Source organism: Felis catus, chromosome E3 (genome assembly GCF_018350175.1).
Source record: "Felis catus isolate Fca126 chromosome E3, F.catus_Fca126_mat1.0, whole genome shotgun sequence".
Classification (NCBI taxonomy): Eukaryota; Metazoa; Chordata; class Mammalia; order Carnivora; family Felidae; genus Felis; species Felis catus.
Genome location: NC_058383.1, coordinates 10417840 through 10433341, shown reverse-complemented (window position 1 = coordinate 10433341; position 15502 = coordinate 10417840). Strand labels below are relative to the sequence as shown.

General features: G+C 58.0%; 1 long non-coding RNA gene across 3 annotated transcripts in view; it reads right to left on the bottom strand.

Annotated features, from left to right (window-relative positions):
* Positions 1-176: 176 nt before the first annotated feature.
* The window catches only part of LOC105261297, a 33707-nt gene continuing 18381 nt past the window's right edge, over positions 177-15502 (bottom strand). For all 3 annotated transcript variants that reach the window (XR_006591157.1, XR_006591156.1, XR_006591155.1), the window contains one exon: positions 177-1212. This is a non-coding gene — a long non-coding RNA (uncharacterized LOC105261297). The remainder of the gene's footprint in view (positions 1213-15502) is intronic.

Sequence of the window (15502 nt, the reverse complement as noted above, 5' to 3'; positions counted from 1 at the left end):
GTGGAAGGGGTGGGAACCTGAGGGCCGTGTCAGACACCCCCCTTCTGCTGGCCCCTGGTCTCCAGGGCAGAGCAGGGCTTCATTTTCTGAGCAAGAAACCCAGACATGAGGTTTGCCAGAGGCCTTTTTGTTTTTTTGGATTTGAGCATTTATTTATATGAAAAGTCTTACCAAGGTATAAACATTCTGGGCCTTTGCACATGCTGTGGACTTAGCTGGAATGTTCCCTCCAAGCCCCCCTCCCACTGGATGTCCGCCTGGTGAACTCCGGCCACCCCTGGGGGGCACCTCCTTCAGGAAGCTTTCTCTGCCCCATGTCTTTCTCTGCACCCCAGGGTGCTCACTCCCCCCCGGGGGGACCCACAGCCCCTCACGTGTTGGTCGCCATCCGTTTCCGTGTCAGTGCTCCCCCCCGCCGCTTGCCGGGGATTCTCCAGGGCAGGAGGCTGCCTTGTTGTATTTTCCCCGGTGGTGCAACCCCATGGGGTTCAGAAACGTCAGGTGCACAGATAACCGGTGGGTGTTTAGCTGCACCTGCCCGGGCTCTGGACCAGGGTGGGGGCTATCTTCCCAGCGCCCGGTTGTTGGAGTCTGAATCGAGGTGGTCTCCGGGCCCCTCCTCAGCTCCCTAGGAGGCTGGGGCAAACTTATTCTCTCCTGCCAGAGACTCAGGGCTTGTGACAGGGAGCTCTGGTCCCCAGGGTGCTGGGCATTCAGTGTGTGTGGGTAGTCAAGACCCCCGACTCCGGAAGGGAGAGGGGAGAGAGGGGGCAAATGAGGCTGTCACGTTGGGGGGCTTTCTGAAGGGCCCAGGGCTCCTATTTCCATCTCAGCTGCCCTCGGTTGGCTCGAAGGACGAGGACACATGCGTAGCCTGCTCACCACCCGCCCCGAGGCCTTCCATGGGCCCCCGCCCCAGCAGCTTCGCATGCCTTGTCTCCAAACGGGTTCAGTCTTCCCAGACAAGGGGCCTTGTCTGGGCCAGTCTGGGGGACTTTTTTTAAGCCCCCAGTTTGGGAACGTGAGGGAGAGAAGGGATTTTTTTTTTTTTTTTTAATGGATGTACTTTGGTTTTCTGTGCAACCAGCTCCCAAAGTCACTGCTCCCCTCCTCGCTTGGCAGGGCTGCCCCCCTCGTGCTGTTGACCTTGGCTGCGGGTTTGCGGGGGCTGGAGCTCTCACACCATAAATTCCTGTCTTCTAGGAATCCAGCCTGGGAAAGAAAGGAAACACGGAGGAGAATATTTGATTAACATTTTTCCAATGTGACCACATCACAGAGACGTGTGGCCGGAATTCTCACCCTGGACTGGGCAGGGCAGGACTCGGCTCGTGCCCAGCCGTGGGGAGGGTGGGCTGGGCTGGGGGCCCTTCTGGCCCGAAGGAAGAGTGGGGTCTGAGCTGGCATTGTCCCTCGGGATGGAGGTTTTTGGATGGGAGCCGGGACAGGTCAGACCCCGGGACAGATCTCCCCTGGGAGAGCTCACCTTTGACCTCAGCGGTTCTAGGGCTGCACCCTGAACTCGGGACGGGCCCCAGAGATGCGAGGCTCTGACCTTGTTTTAACCATCAGCTCTCCACTCTGGACAGAGCCCTCTCTGAGCCCAAACTGAATCTTGACCCTAATTCCAGACTCAGACCTGGCCCAGTGACCTCTGACTCCAACCCCAGGCCCAGCCGGGGCTTTCCTCTGTCACTGAACACTCACACAGAAGCCCTTCATGCCTCCCTCTCCGTCCCCAAACCCTGAGCCTTTGTCCTCAGCCTGGAACTAGTTCAGTGGGACTGTCCTCAACCTCACATCTCCAGGCCTCTGGCCAGCCGGCCCCTCTCCTCCCCTGTCTCTCCAGGACAGACTCCTTCTACCAAGGGGTGCCCACCTGCGCCTGGGCCCCTCCCCCCACCTGCTCGACCACCAGCTATCATTGGCACTTAAGCACTGCACCATCAAAGGAAGAAGACAACCTTCCCGGAGCCCCACTCCCACCTCTGGCTGCCCCGTCTCTCACCTCCCTGCCCCGGCCAGTCTCCAAAAAGCTGTCTGCATACTTGTCTCCACTCCTCACCTCCTTCTCACTCCCCAGCACACTTCGTCGGCCTCCCGCTCCCACCCAGGTCAGTGGGGACCCCACGGAGCCCAGCCCCACCGGCACTGCACTGGTGTCACCTCAGCCTCATCCAACACCGGACCACCCGCCCCCCCCCCCCAAATACCGTCCCCTTCCGGGCTCCTGGGACCTCACTCGACCCTCCTTGGTCCAGATGGGCGGTGCTGTCTCTGCCTGGATGTCCGTCTCTGGCACCTCAATCTCAGCAGTCCAAACCCAGAGACCTCCTCTTCCCCCCAAACTGCTCCCCCCGCAGTGCTCTGGGTCAGCGGCGCAACTGTCCCTGTTGAACAAACCTGAGTCACTTCCACACACGTGCCTCTTCCTCCCCGTCCCAGGTCCAGCCGCCAGCATGCCAGGAAATCTCATGCTTGTCCATGCCTAGATTTCCACTAGGACAGCCCTGTCCTGTTACCCACACCCACGGCTCCCTACCCTCGTCACCCCTCCCCCCTTACCCCTCTGCTCCCCGCCTTCCCCTCGAAGCTGGCATCCGAGTTCCACCCTATCTCTTGGGATAGCTTTCCCACCCTACCCTCATCCCCTCCTGCCCCTTCTAATCCAGTCTGACCTGTTAAAAACGCCAACCGTAGGGTGTCACTTGCCTACCCCCCGCACTAACTGCCCACCACCTGTAGGACAACATAAGAAACCCTTGCCGTGCCCACAAGGCCCTGTGTTCTATGGCTTCAGACCCCCACAGTGATCTCGCCTCGAGTTCTCTTGTTCCGACTCTGGGTCGGCCACCCCGGACACACCCGGGTGTATCATGTGCCCCTCTCCCTGGAGTCCTCTTTGCCTCGTTCCCTCCGGCTGGTGGCGGCGTGACTGGCTCATGTCTGCTCAACCGTCGGCTTAGTGCAGACATCACCTCTAGCGGGAAGCCTTCCTTCCTTCCGAGGGCTGGTCTGGGCCCCCTGCTCTGGGCTGCCATGGGGACCCGCGGAGCACAGATCACATGAGTGATAATTTCCTGGCTCACTGACCTGAAGTTTGGAAGTCCCCCAGGAGCAGAGACCGAGTCTGGGCGCCCACCACTGTTTTCCCTGTTCCAGGCACACGGCAGTCCCTCCAAATCATTTTTAGAATGAATGAGACAGGGGGTGCCCGGGTGACTCAGTCAGTTCAGCATCCGACTCTTGATTTCGGCTCAGGTCATGATCTCACAGATCGTGACATCAAGCCCTGCGTCAGGCTCTGAAGCCTGCTTAAGATTCTCTCTCTCCCTCTCTGCCACTTCCCGCCCCCCAAATGCAATGAATGAACTAAAGAGAGCTCTAGGTGGGTGGGTCCCTGGCTTCTTTCCCTCCATGTCCCGAGGGACAAGAAGAGGGCAGGTACAGAGGAGGGGATTTGCGGGCTGCTGAACTAATGCATTCATGAAAAGCCAAGGTGGCAGTGGGGCCAAAGGGGAGGAAGGCTGTTTTCCCAGAAGTGGGGACTGATGGACCCAGAGTGGTGGGCGGGGAGGGACAGAGTCCCGGGAACTGAGCATTTCCCCTTTCCAGGGACCAGGAGGACATTAAGGCTCAAGGGAGGTAACAGGAAAAGGAAGCAGGCCTGGGTGTCTGGGGAGAGAAAGAATAGGTTGGGGGGGCCCGGGGGACACCCTTCAATCAGGTTTGCAGCCCTGTGGCATGGAAAGGATCCTCACTTGATAAAGGGGCTCTGAGGCCCAGGGAGGGTCTGCAGCTTGCGACAGCGGCCAGCGGCAGAGCTGGACCCTGGAACCAGGACCTGGACTTCGGTACACGTTCTCAGTTCCCAGAAGATTACACCCCTTTGGCTTTGGTCTTCACTTCCCATGCTCACATCATCACCCCTGGTTGCCCACCTGGCTCTCCTCAGCTGAGAGCCCACCTGGCTCTTGGGAGCTTCCTCCACCGCTCACTCACAATCCCCGTTTTTGAGTCTCTGGACCTGGTTCCACACTGGTCTCCCATTCCCCAAACCCACTAACCTCTCCACCCACCCATCCTTCCTCTCCCTGCTGCCCACCTCAGTCCTGTACCTGAACCAATCCCACACCCCGCCCTCCCCGACCCCCGGGATCATATATACATTGATGTAGCGTGTACTGAAATGGTGGGGAGTGAGCCAGGTATTAAGGACAAGCATTTTTTTCTTAGAACACCACCAATGGACCCTGTATTTCATCTGGAAAAATACATGGGGGACATTTTTTTTTTGTAAGAAATTCAAAACAAGAAGAGAAGGAAAGGGAACAGGATCCTGTGCATAAGAACAGTATTTGCTGTGCACCCATGTGTCAGACACTGTACTGAGTGCCTCACATGCATGCTGACTACAACCCCATGTGAGGTTGTCACGGGGGGAGCCTCCACTGCCATCCCCACCTCATATTTCTATGAGAAGGGACTTCACCAAGAGGACGTTCCTGGCCTCTCTCTCCTCTCTTGTTCCTCTTTCATCAGGATACTTGTATTTCAACTGTGGTCTGTAGTAACTTGATGGGGGAAGGCTCTTCCAGCAGGTGGAGGGAAGACCCAGGGGGTCCAGCACTACCTGTGACACAGGTTCAAGTGTATCTAAGTCAGGGATGAAGGATCAGAGTGCCCACTGAGGCTTTGCTTTTTGGCTTGATTTTCTAATCATATTTTCATATCTTTTTCTTGTCATATTGCAAAGGCTGGACTCTCTAGTACAACGTTGAATCAAGCTGTGGCAGTGGACAGCAGTCCTCAGTAATAAGGTTAATGTTTTATCTCTGTGACTTATTCCTGTAGCTATCTCTCAGTTTGTTCTGAACGTGTGAGGAAGATGTTATTTATAGAATTCCTAATACTCCATTTTACAGCTGAAGAATTCTGAGGTAGCTTGCCCAAGGTCACACATTTATTCAGTGGCAACGCTCCTATATATAAATCCCAGTGAGTTCGACTTCAAAGACCATAATCTTAGCTATTATGCTATAAAGCCTTCCATAAAACATGTTCTAAAAGAACAATAATTTAATAGCGTGCTACTAGAGTAGATCAGAAACACGCACCATTGGAACAAAACACAAAGCAGCAATTATATACAAGAGCCTTCTATATATAAAAACGTAAGACTTGGTAAAGCAAGTATTATAATGAATTGGAGGGACAACAATTTGGGGTGTGAGGAAATTAGCTAACACTTTATATTTATAAATTTATATTTAAATTATCTCCAGGCAGATGACAGAGTTAACACTTACATAAGTAAGTAATAAAATTCTACAGTAGCTAGTAGGAAACATTGCAGTCTTTCTTACCTTCTGGAAAAGCATTTATACATTTTTGTTAACTTCCTTAGCTTTTCTTAAACTTCCCAAGTGGTTTATAAGTTTCCAAGCAATAGAAGAAATCACAAGGAAAAAGATGAATCTTTTTGGCTCTAGGATGGGTGGTATGTGGGTGGCAAGGGGAAGGGGTAGTGCTCCAGGAGTGACCACGGGGGACAGGGCCACAGTAACCAGAAATCATCTTTGAAGATCGAGAAATACACACCAACACACCACTGCCAAGTCACCGGTGTCTGGAATCCCTGGGCAGCCTGTGAATGCCCACACGGGTCACACTGTCAGGGCACAGTCACACCCTTGGTTGTATGCTAGAACTCTGGTTTACAATCTCACACCCTTGAACTTCCATAGACATATCTTCTCTTGGCTTTGCCATCCCCATCGACCTCCTGCCAACGCGCACCGTTGGGGACTTGCTTTGAGATGTCTGTGCACATGTAGGCGCTTGCACACCCAATGGGAAGGTGCAGCCCGTGGCTGGGCACAGGTCAGGGCTCCACCCGTCTGCACGGTCCAGGCCTCTCTGGGTGGCCACCTCTCTCCATGGTGTGGTAGCTGTGGACCCTGTTAGACTCCACCGGGCCAGGAGGCCTGAGCCCAACCCACTGGCCCAGTGGGAGCCCACTCGGCCCGCTGCTCCACTCCCTGCCCCCACATGGGACCCCTCTCCAGCCCAAGAGGGATGGCACATCTCTGTCTGCTCTGAGCCCTATCTGCAGACCCTGAAGATGAGTGGCATGTTCTTGGCCAGGGTGCAGGGTCCCATCATTCCTTTCACCTGCAGGGTCAGCTCTGTTCTCCAAGGGCACCTACCCAGGCTGAGGCACCACCACCTTCTCGGGGGGGCTCCAAGGGAGCAGGGCGGACCTCCGCTTTGTGCCTCCCAGGTCTGCTCCTGCCCACCAAGCCCCGCATCTGCCCTTTACCCTCCTCCAGTTGGTCCAGCCCCAACACCCAATATCTGTTTAGGCTTGCCTCCCAGCCCCGGAACTCCCCCCCACCCCAACCCTCAGGATTTGAGCTCTACCCACAGCTGTGTCTGGAGCTTGGCTGAGCGTGGGTCCAGTCTCCAGGCCCTTGTGAGCCCCTTCTCTGGCAGGCCAGACCCCCATGCCCTGCCTCTGTGCCTGGGGACTCCAGCCAGAGCTGAGCATAGTGCCTGGCACATACCGGGCCCTCAACCAATATTTGCCAAGGGAATCAATTCCTCAATCATCCCCTCAAATACTCCAGTGAGCTTCTCGACCCATTCCCTTAGTCTGGACCCTACAGGTGGGCTGCTTTGGACCAGGGGATGAGAACTTGCTTGACTCCATTCTGTCCGTGCCCCCTCCTCCCTGCCCCCCAACGTATGTATGCAGGGATGGTGCGTCCTTCCCAATTCAATGTGCCTTCTCCTGGACACGAAGACCAGGGCCTTAGTGCCACAAAGTACCCTGAATGGTGCCCTTTCTGTTGACCTAAGGTCTTCTGCAGGCCTGGCTCACCCTGGACCATAGCCACTCTGTCCCATTTTCCAGTCCGGCTCTCCCACCCGGACCCTCCTGTGTCAGGCGACCTTATGCATTTCGCTCTTGGGGCTGGATGGAGGGTTTCCAGGCAGCTCCAAGGACTTGCTGAACCACCTCCCTTCTCAGCCAGCCCTTGCTTCCCCCTGCCTGTCGTCCTGCAGCCTTGTGGTTCGAAATGAAAAAGGTGATGGGGGGAGGGTTAATCTCCTTGTAGGTCAATGTTGCGCAAGATTTACAAGAAGCGTTAGGGCAGGTGGGACCCACATCTCCCTGCATGCCTTAGAGAGTCTCCCCACCTTACTGTGCAATGACCCCGCCAGAAAGCTCGTCCTCCCGTCTCTGATCTCGAAGAGCTTGGGTTTGCCCTCAGCCCCAACATGTGACGCCCTGTCCGGCGCACCCACAACAAGACAGGGAACTCTGGGAACAGCCGGTGTAGGGGAGATGCTTCTAGTCGCCTGCACCTGTGTCCCCGAGCTGGATGGCTAGTGTACCCCTCTGGCCGGGGACAAGGCTACAAGTGGGGCTCAGGCTTTTTCTGGGCTTCAAATGCACTGACTTTTCCAGGGACTTGCCCCCAAACTTGGATTTCGTGGGTCCTCGCTGTGGCCCCCCACGGGACAAGTAGCCCGCTCTTGGGCACCCAGCCTGATTGCTGCCCGACCTGAAGTCTTCGGGGAGGGAAAAGCATGTTTTAAAAACACACAAAAACCCCATCCTGTCTGAACTGAACATTTTCTCCTGCTTGTCCAACACCATCATTTACATTCTTGGGCTGGTCAGCAGCCAAGATATTTATAGCATTGCCCTGGCACTCCATCTTGCCTAATTGGCGTGGCCGACGGGGCCCCCATCCGTCATGGTAAGTGGGCCTTTCACCGGCCTCTGGCGGGCTCTCAGCTGCCCGGGACATTCCCAGGCCTGGGGGAGGCTGCCTCCCCATGCCCCCCACCAGTGGGCCCGGCCATGCCAGGGGAGCCCCCAGAGCGAGCGTGTGACTCAGGCCAGCGGCCCCATCCAGTCCGAGTGACTTGACGGCCTCTGCCAGACGTTCCCAGGCCTCCCTGCTGCCTTCGAGGTCCCAATCACCCCTCACTCCACCCTTCTGATGAACAAAGGTGGCTCTGTCATTCTGCTGTCTGGTGACTTCTCGGGCTCCTTGCTTTGCAGGATGGAGCTTCAGCTCCGTCAGCCTGGGGAAGACCATCACCATCCATCCCATGACCCGTCCAACCTCCTCGCTCGCTCTCCGCCCCAGCCACATGCCGTTTCCCACAAGGGAAGGTGTGCTCCAGACCTTTCTATGGGCCCTCCCCTGTGCCTGGCATGCTTCACCCCCTCTCAGCTTGCTTAACCTCTGTTCCTCCTCTGGTGTCTGCCTTCGACGCCCCCTCTTCTGTGAAGCCTCACCACCTGCACCCCACACTTCCCACCCTCTGGGGAAGCCCTGGGCTCTCTCACCACACCATCCAGCACATTCATCATCAGACTGTCCTTGCTTGACCTTGAACTCTCCGGGGGCCAAAAGGCGGGCCTCCTTTGTGCCCCCAGGTGGTTATGGAACAATCCTCAGCACTGCTGAGAAATCCATTACTGTGTCCCTTGGGTCCTAAGGATTGAATGGTTTTTGTTCCCCAAGTACCGTATTTCACCAATTCCCAGACGACGACGCTGTTACCACAATCTCACATCTTTGAAATTTGGGATGGCGCATGCTGATTTAGATCTTGGAGTCTTTATCTGACCGAATGGGCCGTAAAACAGAGGTACACCTTGCAACCGCTGACTTCTCGGACTCGATGGCCTATAGCAAAGGCATCGAGGACGGTTCGTGACCGAGACGGCAGGGCGGCTAGAAGGTCAGACCTCAGAGCTGCCCGCCCTGGGCTCTGAACCTGGCTCTGCCGTATTCTGGTTGCGAGATGCTGGGGTGACTGACCCTGGCTTCTGAGCCTTGGTTTCCACGTCTGAAACTTGGGGAGTGTTGATGTCGCCTCCCTCGGTGGGTGGTGAGGTGACTGCATTCAACACGAGAGAGCGCTGGAAATGCTCAAGAAATAATGGCCACTGCAATTACCCCGCCTGGTAATGCATCCAACAGAGATTTGAATGCCATCCCGGGGTGGGGATGATGGCTGGCAAGGCAGACACGGCTCTCACGGGCCTTGGTTAGTTGGAAAGGCAAAAAGGTAAACACGCAGTTATAAATCAAGGAAAATTCCTACAAAGTGGCTCTGAGGGAACAGACTTGGGGCGACCCAGTCTGGAGTGCCGAAGGATGCAAGGTACGTACCAGCCAGGATGGGAGGGACCGGTGGAGGGGGGACCCGCTCGGTGCAAAACTGCAGGGAAGGGCTTCTAGACAGAGCGAGCAGCCAGTGTCAATGCACGGATGCAAAGAGAGCGAGACAGCGAGGGGAGAGTAGATGGAGGTGAGGTCACGAGGTCATGCCAGGTCACGGGGGACCTCGTAGCCATCGAGGGGTGTCAGTTTGGCTCCAAACGCAGTAGGAAGCCTCTGGGAGGAGGCAAGAGAACGGTGGGGTCTGATGTATGTTGGAAGCTGGGGCAGGGGGCCGGAGGGGGTGGAGAGCAGCTTAGCGGTGCTGTCCAGGGAGAGCGGGTGGTGCCTCGGGCACAGCGGTGGCAGCGGGAACCGAGGGAGGCGGATTCGGGATTTATTTTGGAGGTAGAATTGACAGGTCTTGGCAATGGATCGATGTGGGTGGCGAGAACCAGGAGGATCCAAGGGTGCCTCCCAGTTTTCTGGCCCCAGCAACTGGGCGGACGATGGTGCCGCTTCCTGAGACGGGGAAGATACGAGGAGGAGCAGGTTGGGGAGGAAATCGAGAGTTTACTTTCGGACGCGTTAGGCTTGAGCTGCTATTTGCCTTTGCCTGGCTCACGGCTAACAGACCTCCATGGGCCTCAGAGCTGCAGGGAGGCCAGAGAGCAGGCTGTCTCCAGCCCACGTGTGGCCCCAGGAGGTGTCTCAAAGCGCTGAAATTGCTCAAGCATCTCTTATCCCGCCTTGTCAATGCCAGAGGCCACCAAGACTTCCCGGTCCCTGGTAGCAAAAAGCCCTCCATCCTGCGGCCCAGAACGACCGAGGCCTGGTCTACGGGCCCACTGGTGGTGGTGGGGGGGGGGGCAGGCGTCCACATCTCTCTTGGGACTCCCCATCTACTACACGAACTCTGGGCCGGCCCCTTCTTCATCCCCCAGTTCAGCCCCCACCTGCACATCCTGGAGCCTCTGTAGAATTCTCGAGAACCACACAGCCTCCAGTCCAAATTCCGCCTCTCCCAGCCACATCTACCAGTTATGAGCTAGGTGGCGGAGGGCGAGCGTTCCACATCTGTGCAGTGAGGGTGATGACATCAGTGCCCCCCTTGGGGGTGCTGTGAGCAGGCGTTGAGCCAATGCTTGTAAGAGCTTCAAACCAAGGCTGCTCAAAAGCAAGCCCACAGGCTGCTCTTTGAATTATTTATTATGGCGAGGCACCTCGCTCAAGCCGGCTGTAAAGGCCCGAGTGTGACATCCCCAGGCTGGGACCCCAAGCCTTCCCTTCTTTCCCGGCCTTCCCCTCTGGGGGACCCCCGACAACGCTTGGGTGGTAGGTGGTAGTGCCAGTTAACGGGAAGGGAGGGGGCACTGAGTCACCCCCTATTGGCACACGGTGGCCTCTGGGGCCTGCAGGCAGGGTTGGCCTTGTCTGGTGACTAGAGCAGGAGCTGGCAGGGGGCCAGGGAAGGGGGGACAATGGGCCCTTGTCTTCGCCGAGCTTTCTCCTTCCAAGATGCTCCAGCCCCCAGACAAATATGACCTCACTCCTCCTTAAGGATCCAGGACGGAGGACAGACATCGGCCCTGAGTTGGACCCACCCATCCCGTTTCACAGACTGGAACACCAACTCACTGCGGGGGAAGAAGACAAGGGGGCACTGAGGCTCTGGCCCCGGTACCTGGCCTGAATCCATGCCCTGTCGGGTGGCCACCCCCAGGGCGGGGACCCCAGAAGGGCCAGGCAGCCACAGCCCAGATGATAGTGGGCACGCTCGTGGGTCAGACAAGCTGTGATCAGGTCCCGCTGCCACCACTCCCAGCTGTGTGCCCTGGACAATTCAACCAGCTTCTCTGGGCTTCAGTTTCCACATCTGATAGGGGCCTGGCCGCCTCTTCCCGGCAGGGTCCGGTGTCCTTGAACATCCCTGACGAAGGACAAGGGCTCAGACCAGGCTGCTTAGAGCCGTGGTGCCCGCCCTCTACCGGAGGGGTGATCTTCCAGGGCAGACAGGTTTGCTTGGTGATGGGGATTAGGGCCCACTTAACCCAAGCCCCCAGGGGATGCTCATGCCCCAGCCTCCACCCTCCACCCTCCACCCTCTGCCCTCCACCCTCAGCCGGGGGCCCTGCAACAGGAGGGCCAGGTGGGGGCCCGGCATTTCCCACTGACCCGTTCTGAAAGGACATTTTCAGACACTGGTCCTGCTAGCCTCACACACCCCTGCCCGTGGCAGCCCTGACTTCTGACTACCTCCACCCTGCCCAGAGGGTCTTCTTCTAGCTCGTTCTCCAGCCCCACCTCTTCCCGGGAATGGCCCCTGTGCCCCACCTCCTCTCTAAAGTGCCCTATTGGTGGGGCGCCGGGGTGGCTCAGTTGGTTAAGCATCCGACTTCGGCTCAGGTCATGATCTCACTGCTCGTAGGTTCAAGCCCTGCGTCAGGCTCTGTGCTGACAGCTCGGAGCCCGGAGCCTGCTTCAGATTCTGTGTCTCCCTCTCTTTCTGCCCCTCCCCTGCTCACACTCTGTCCTTCAAAAATGAATAAATGTTAAAAAAAAAAAAATGTGCTCATGGTAATCCATGCAGATGTGTGAGCCTCGGGTGAGAGCAGGGACCTCGGGGCTAGAACATGGTGGCCACAGGATGGGTGCTCATTTCATGATAATACGCATTCATTCTCAAAGGTCATTTAGAATAACCTCCCACTGCAATGAAGCAAGGAGGGCCCAGAGCGGTCAGCTCTCCACGAGCTCACACGGCCTGGGCCGGAACGTCTGGGCCCCATGTTAGTTCTCAGAGACGGACCCCCTTCCTGCAGGGTTCAGCCCAGGGACCCAGGTAAGGGAGACAGGCAAGTGAGGCTGGGGCTCTCCTGGAGGCCACCCAGGCTCTGGCCTTTCCCTTGGCCCCAACTTCCACTGCGCTGCATTCCCAGTGAGATAAACAAGGGATCAGTGGGAGCAAAATGAATGAAGTAACGGGGAAGATATGAGCGGCCGCGCCCAGCCCCCGGCCCGCCCTGCCCGCTGCCCGACAAGGAGGGCTTTGGAAGAGGCCAGGCACCCCCAGCCTCGGCCGGTGCCAGGCACCAAGGGAGCTCCGCCCGGGCCAAGCCTCGGCTGATCCCCAGGCTCAGGACACAAGCCCCTCTCAGAGCTCCTGGACCCTCCGTGGGCCCTGTCCCGGGGCCCCACCCTCCTCCCTGGCCTCCTCAGCCCCCAGCCCTCACCGAGCTGGAATTAGTTCAAATCTGGAGGCTTGGTGATCTGGGGAACGCCTCACTCCCGTGCGCAAACTGACCGAGCCCCCGAGCCATCTGGAACAGCATGGGGCTCGCCACCCTGGCTCGGTTGCGGCTAAGGTTTGGCCCAGGGCGGCCCATCCACGTCTGTGGGAACCCGCTGTGCCTCTGCCCGCGAGTGGTGGGAAAGCTGTTTATTCCTCAGACTTCCCCACGCCCAGTGCCAGCCGCTTGTCCCGCGGCCATCCTGTCCTCTCTCACTGGAACTCTGGGGGGCATCTCCAGGACCAGATGGGAGGCTGGCACTGCTGATTCGGCCTGGTCTCCAACCAGGCTGGACGCGGGCTCAGGCACCTTCCGCTGCTGAGATGTAGACAAAGAGCCAGTGTCAGCTGGACGGGGCCCCGCCCACTGGCTCCGGGGCCTGGCTTCCACCGCAGGGAACCGGGGCCTGTCTGTGATCGGGGACCCCCAGAGCAGAGTGCCCAGTTGCACCCTGAGCAGGGAGCCTGACACAGACGGGGCCCGCCCACCGGCCTCACCCTGGGCCTTCAGGCGCCCACTTTCCCAGCTGACTTCCCACCACCCCCACCCCACGCACCTTCCGCTCTGACCATCAAGAGCCACGTCTGATTTCCTGACACACCTTCCCTCCTCCATGTGAGGGTCCCTCGATCTGGAATTCTTGTTCACCAGCCTCCTTCTGCACTCGACATCCTGGGCCTCACTGCCTGCTCCAATGTCACTCCGAAGAGACTTTCCTGCTCCCCGCCTTGTCTGTACTCGCCCTTCATTCTGACAGCTACTAGGAGCACTTGTCACTCTGGACTAACTTGCGCCCCCTCCTCACCGGCGCTGTCTGAAGTCCCAGATGGGGTCAGCCCAAGACAGCTGGGAGAGAAGGGCCGACCAGCCTTGTGATTGTGCACGCATCTTAGGGGTCCCGAAGCATGTATTAGCGCGTAGCTGGCTCTACCATTTTTCAAAGAAGATTGAGCCCCAGGCAGGGAAGTGACTTGCCCAGACTCACTCGGCTTTGCTGGCCCCAGGGCCACACTGGTCTGACCCCTGTGATCATTCCCTGCCCCGCCGGGGGGGTGGGGTGAAGGGGGAGCTCAGGGACCGGGACCACAGCCTTGGATGGTGGTTCAGACACAGGCTCACCTGGTCCCAGGTCCCAGAAGGGAAGGGGCTCAGGGGAACACACGGCAAAGAGAAAAAGAAGAGTTCTGAGACGGAGGACTTACCCAGAGCCGAGGCCCAGAGCCAGGGGCCTGGACACTGCGAGCAGCCAGCAGGAGACCATGCGACACGGGCACCCAGGACACAGAGCAGCCCGCCCCCGTGGCACGCCGGGAACACGGGTGGCGAGACCCGCCAACTCACTTGAACTGGGGCCCAGAGCCCCACCCCCACCCCCCAGCCAGCACTGTGTCTGCCCCCAAGGGCCTCAGGGCTCCCCCATGAGTCGCCAAGTAGGGCTGCCTCTCAGACCTGATGCTAAACACACCCGATTTCAGCAGACAGACGTGGGAGGCACCCCCGAAGAGGCCAGTGCCGTCTGAGCAGAGCAGCGATGAGGTGACCCCTGACTCCCTGCCAGGAAGCCACTTAGCGGCAGCTGCGGGCGCACCGGAGACACCCAATCTGTCAGCATGGGCCACGTGACTGGCCGGCGTCCAGCCGTGGCCTCGAAGGGAGCCACCAGAGGAGGGCCAGATGTGGCTGAGGGCCCCGGCTCAGAGGCGGGAGGGGGCTAAAGTCACCATCCTGAAGGAGACACCTGGCTTGGTGACGAGCTCTGAGTTCTCGAAGCCAGCTTTGACGACAATCCACCTGCTGCCTTCTCTGTCCTCCCTGTGAGGAGCATCTCAGAGGCTTGCCCGGAGCACTAAGGTCAAGGTCCTAAGGTCTGTGCCTTGGCCACTTACGAACTGTGCAGTGGCTGTGGGCAGGTCCCCTCACTGCTGACCTTCATCTTCCTCTTCCATAAAATGGACAAAAAATCTCCATCTTGAAGGATGATGCTGAGCAATGCATATGAGGTGCTCAGGGAGGGGGGCAAGAGGAGAGAGAAGTTGGGGTATTTACCCCCAGGCTCTCTTCATGCCTGGTCATAGCTTTGCCAGTGGTTGTACCTCTAGGGTCTTGGCTTCCGGGGTGGGGGGTCCGCACTCCACGAACACCCTCCTTTCTGGGACCCCTCCAGGCCTGAACCGGGCAGATCACAGCTCCCCACATTTGCTGTGTTGGGCCTCAGCCTCCCTTCTTGGTTCCCTTGCCCCCACCCCTTTCTGCACACACTCCCTTCCTTATAGCCACTCTGTTAATCTCTTTGGAGGTGTCCCCACCCCCTGCCAAGACCCCCCTGATACAGAACCCAACACAGGCCCTGTTGTCCCGGAGCTGCTTAGCAAATGATATTCACCCCCACCAGCTTCCTCACCCTGGTCTCAGAGCTGGAAAACCAGGTCCTTTAGCCCTGAGACCTGAGACGCCTCCCCCACCCCTTACCAAGTTGGCTGACTTCTCCCAGTGGCCCAGGCTTCGCCTTTCCCTTCATCCACTGCACAGCCTGGTCCACAGGTCCAAGCTTCTGACTCAGTTTCCCTACCAGGACAAAAGTCTGTGCTGAACTCCCACTTCCTTGGCTCAGGACTACTCATGCTGGCACCTCCTTCCTCATGGAAGCCAGCTGTGTCTACCAGTGGCTGGCCTGGACCACCCCACTCCCGCTGGCCATGTGCATCGTGTATGGGCCAGATGGGGCATCCCCTGTAGCCAACTTCCCTTCCCTCCTTACTGTGCCCAAGCCTTGCCAGATCTCTCTCTGGACAGTGGTGTGGGCCTTCTGTAGCCTTGCCTCAGCATGCCCAAAAGGTCCCTTAGGCTCACATCTGATCTAACAGGCTAAAGAAATGGAGTGGGCCACAGAGGCCTTGAATGCCGAGTCCAGCAGCTCAAGTTGTAGCCTGAAGGCAGTGGGCTATCGAAGGGGGCCAGCAGGGGCTGGTGAGACTGCAGGTGAATAGCAGAGGGATAGAGGTGGGACAGGAGCCTAGGGAAGCA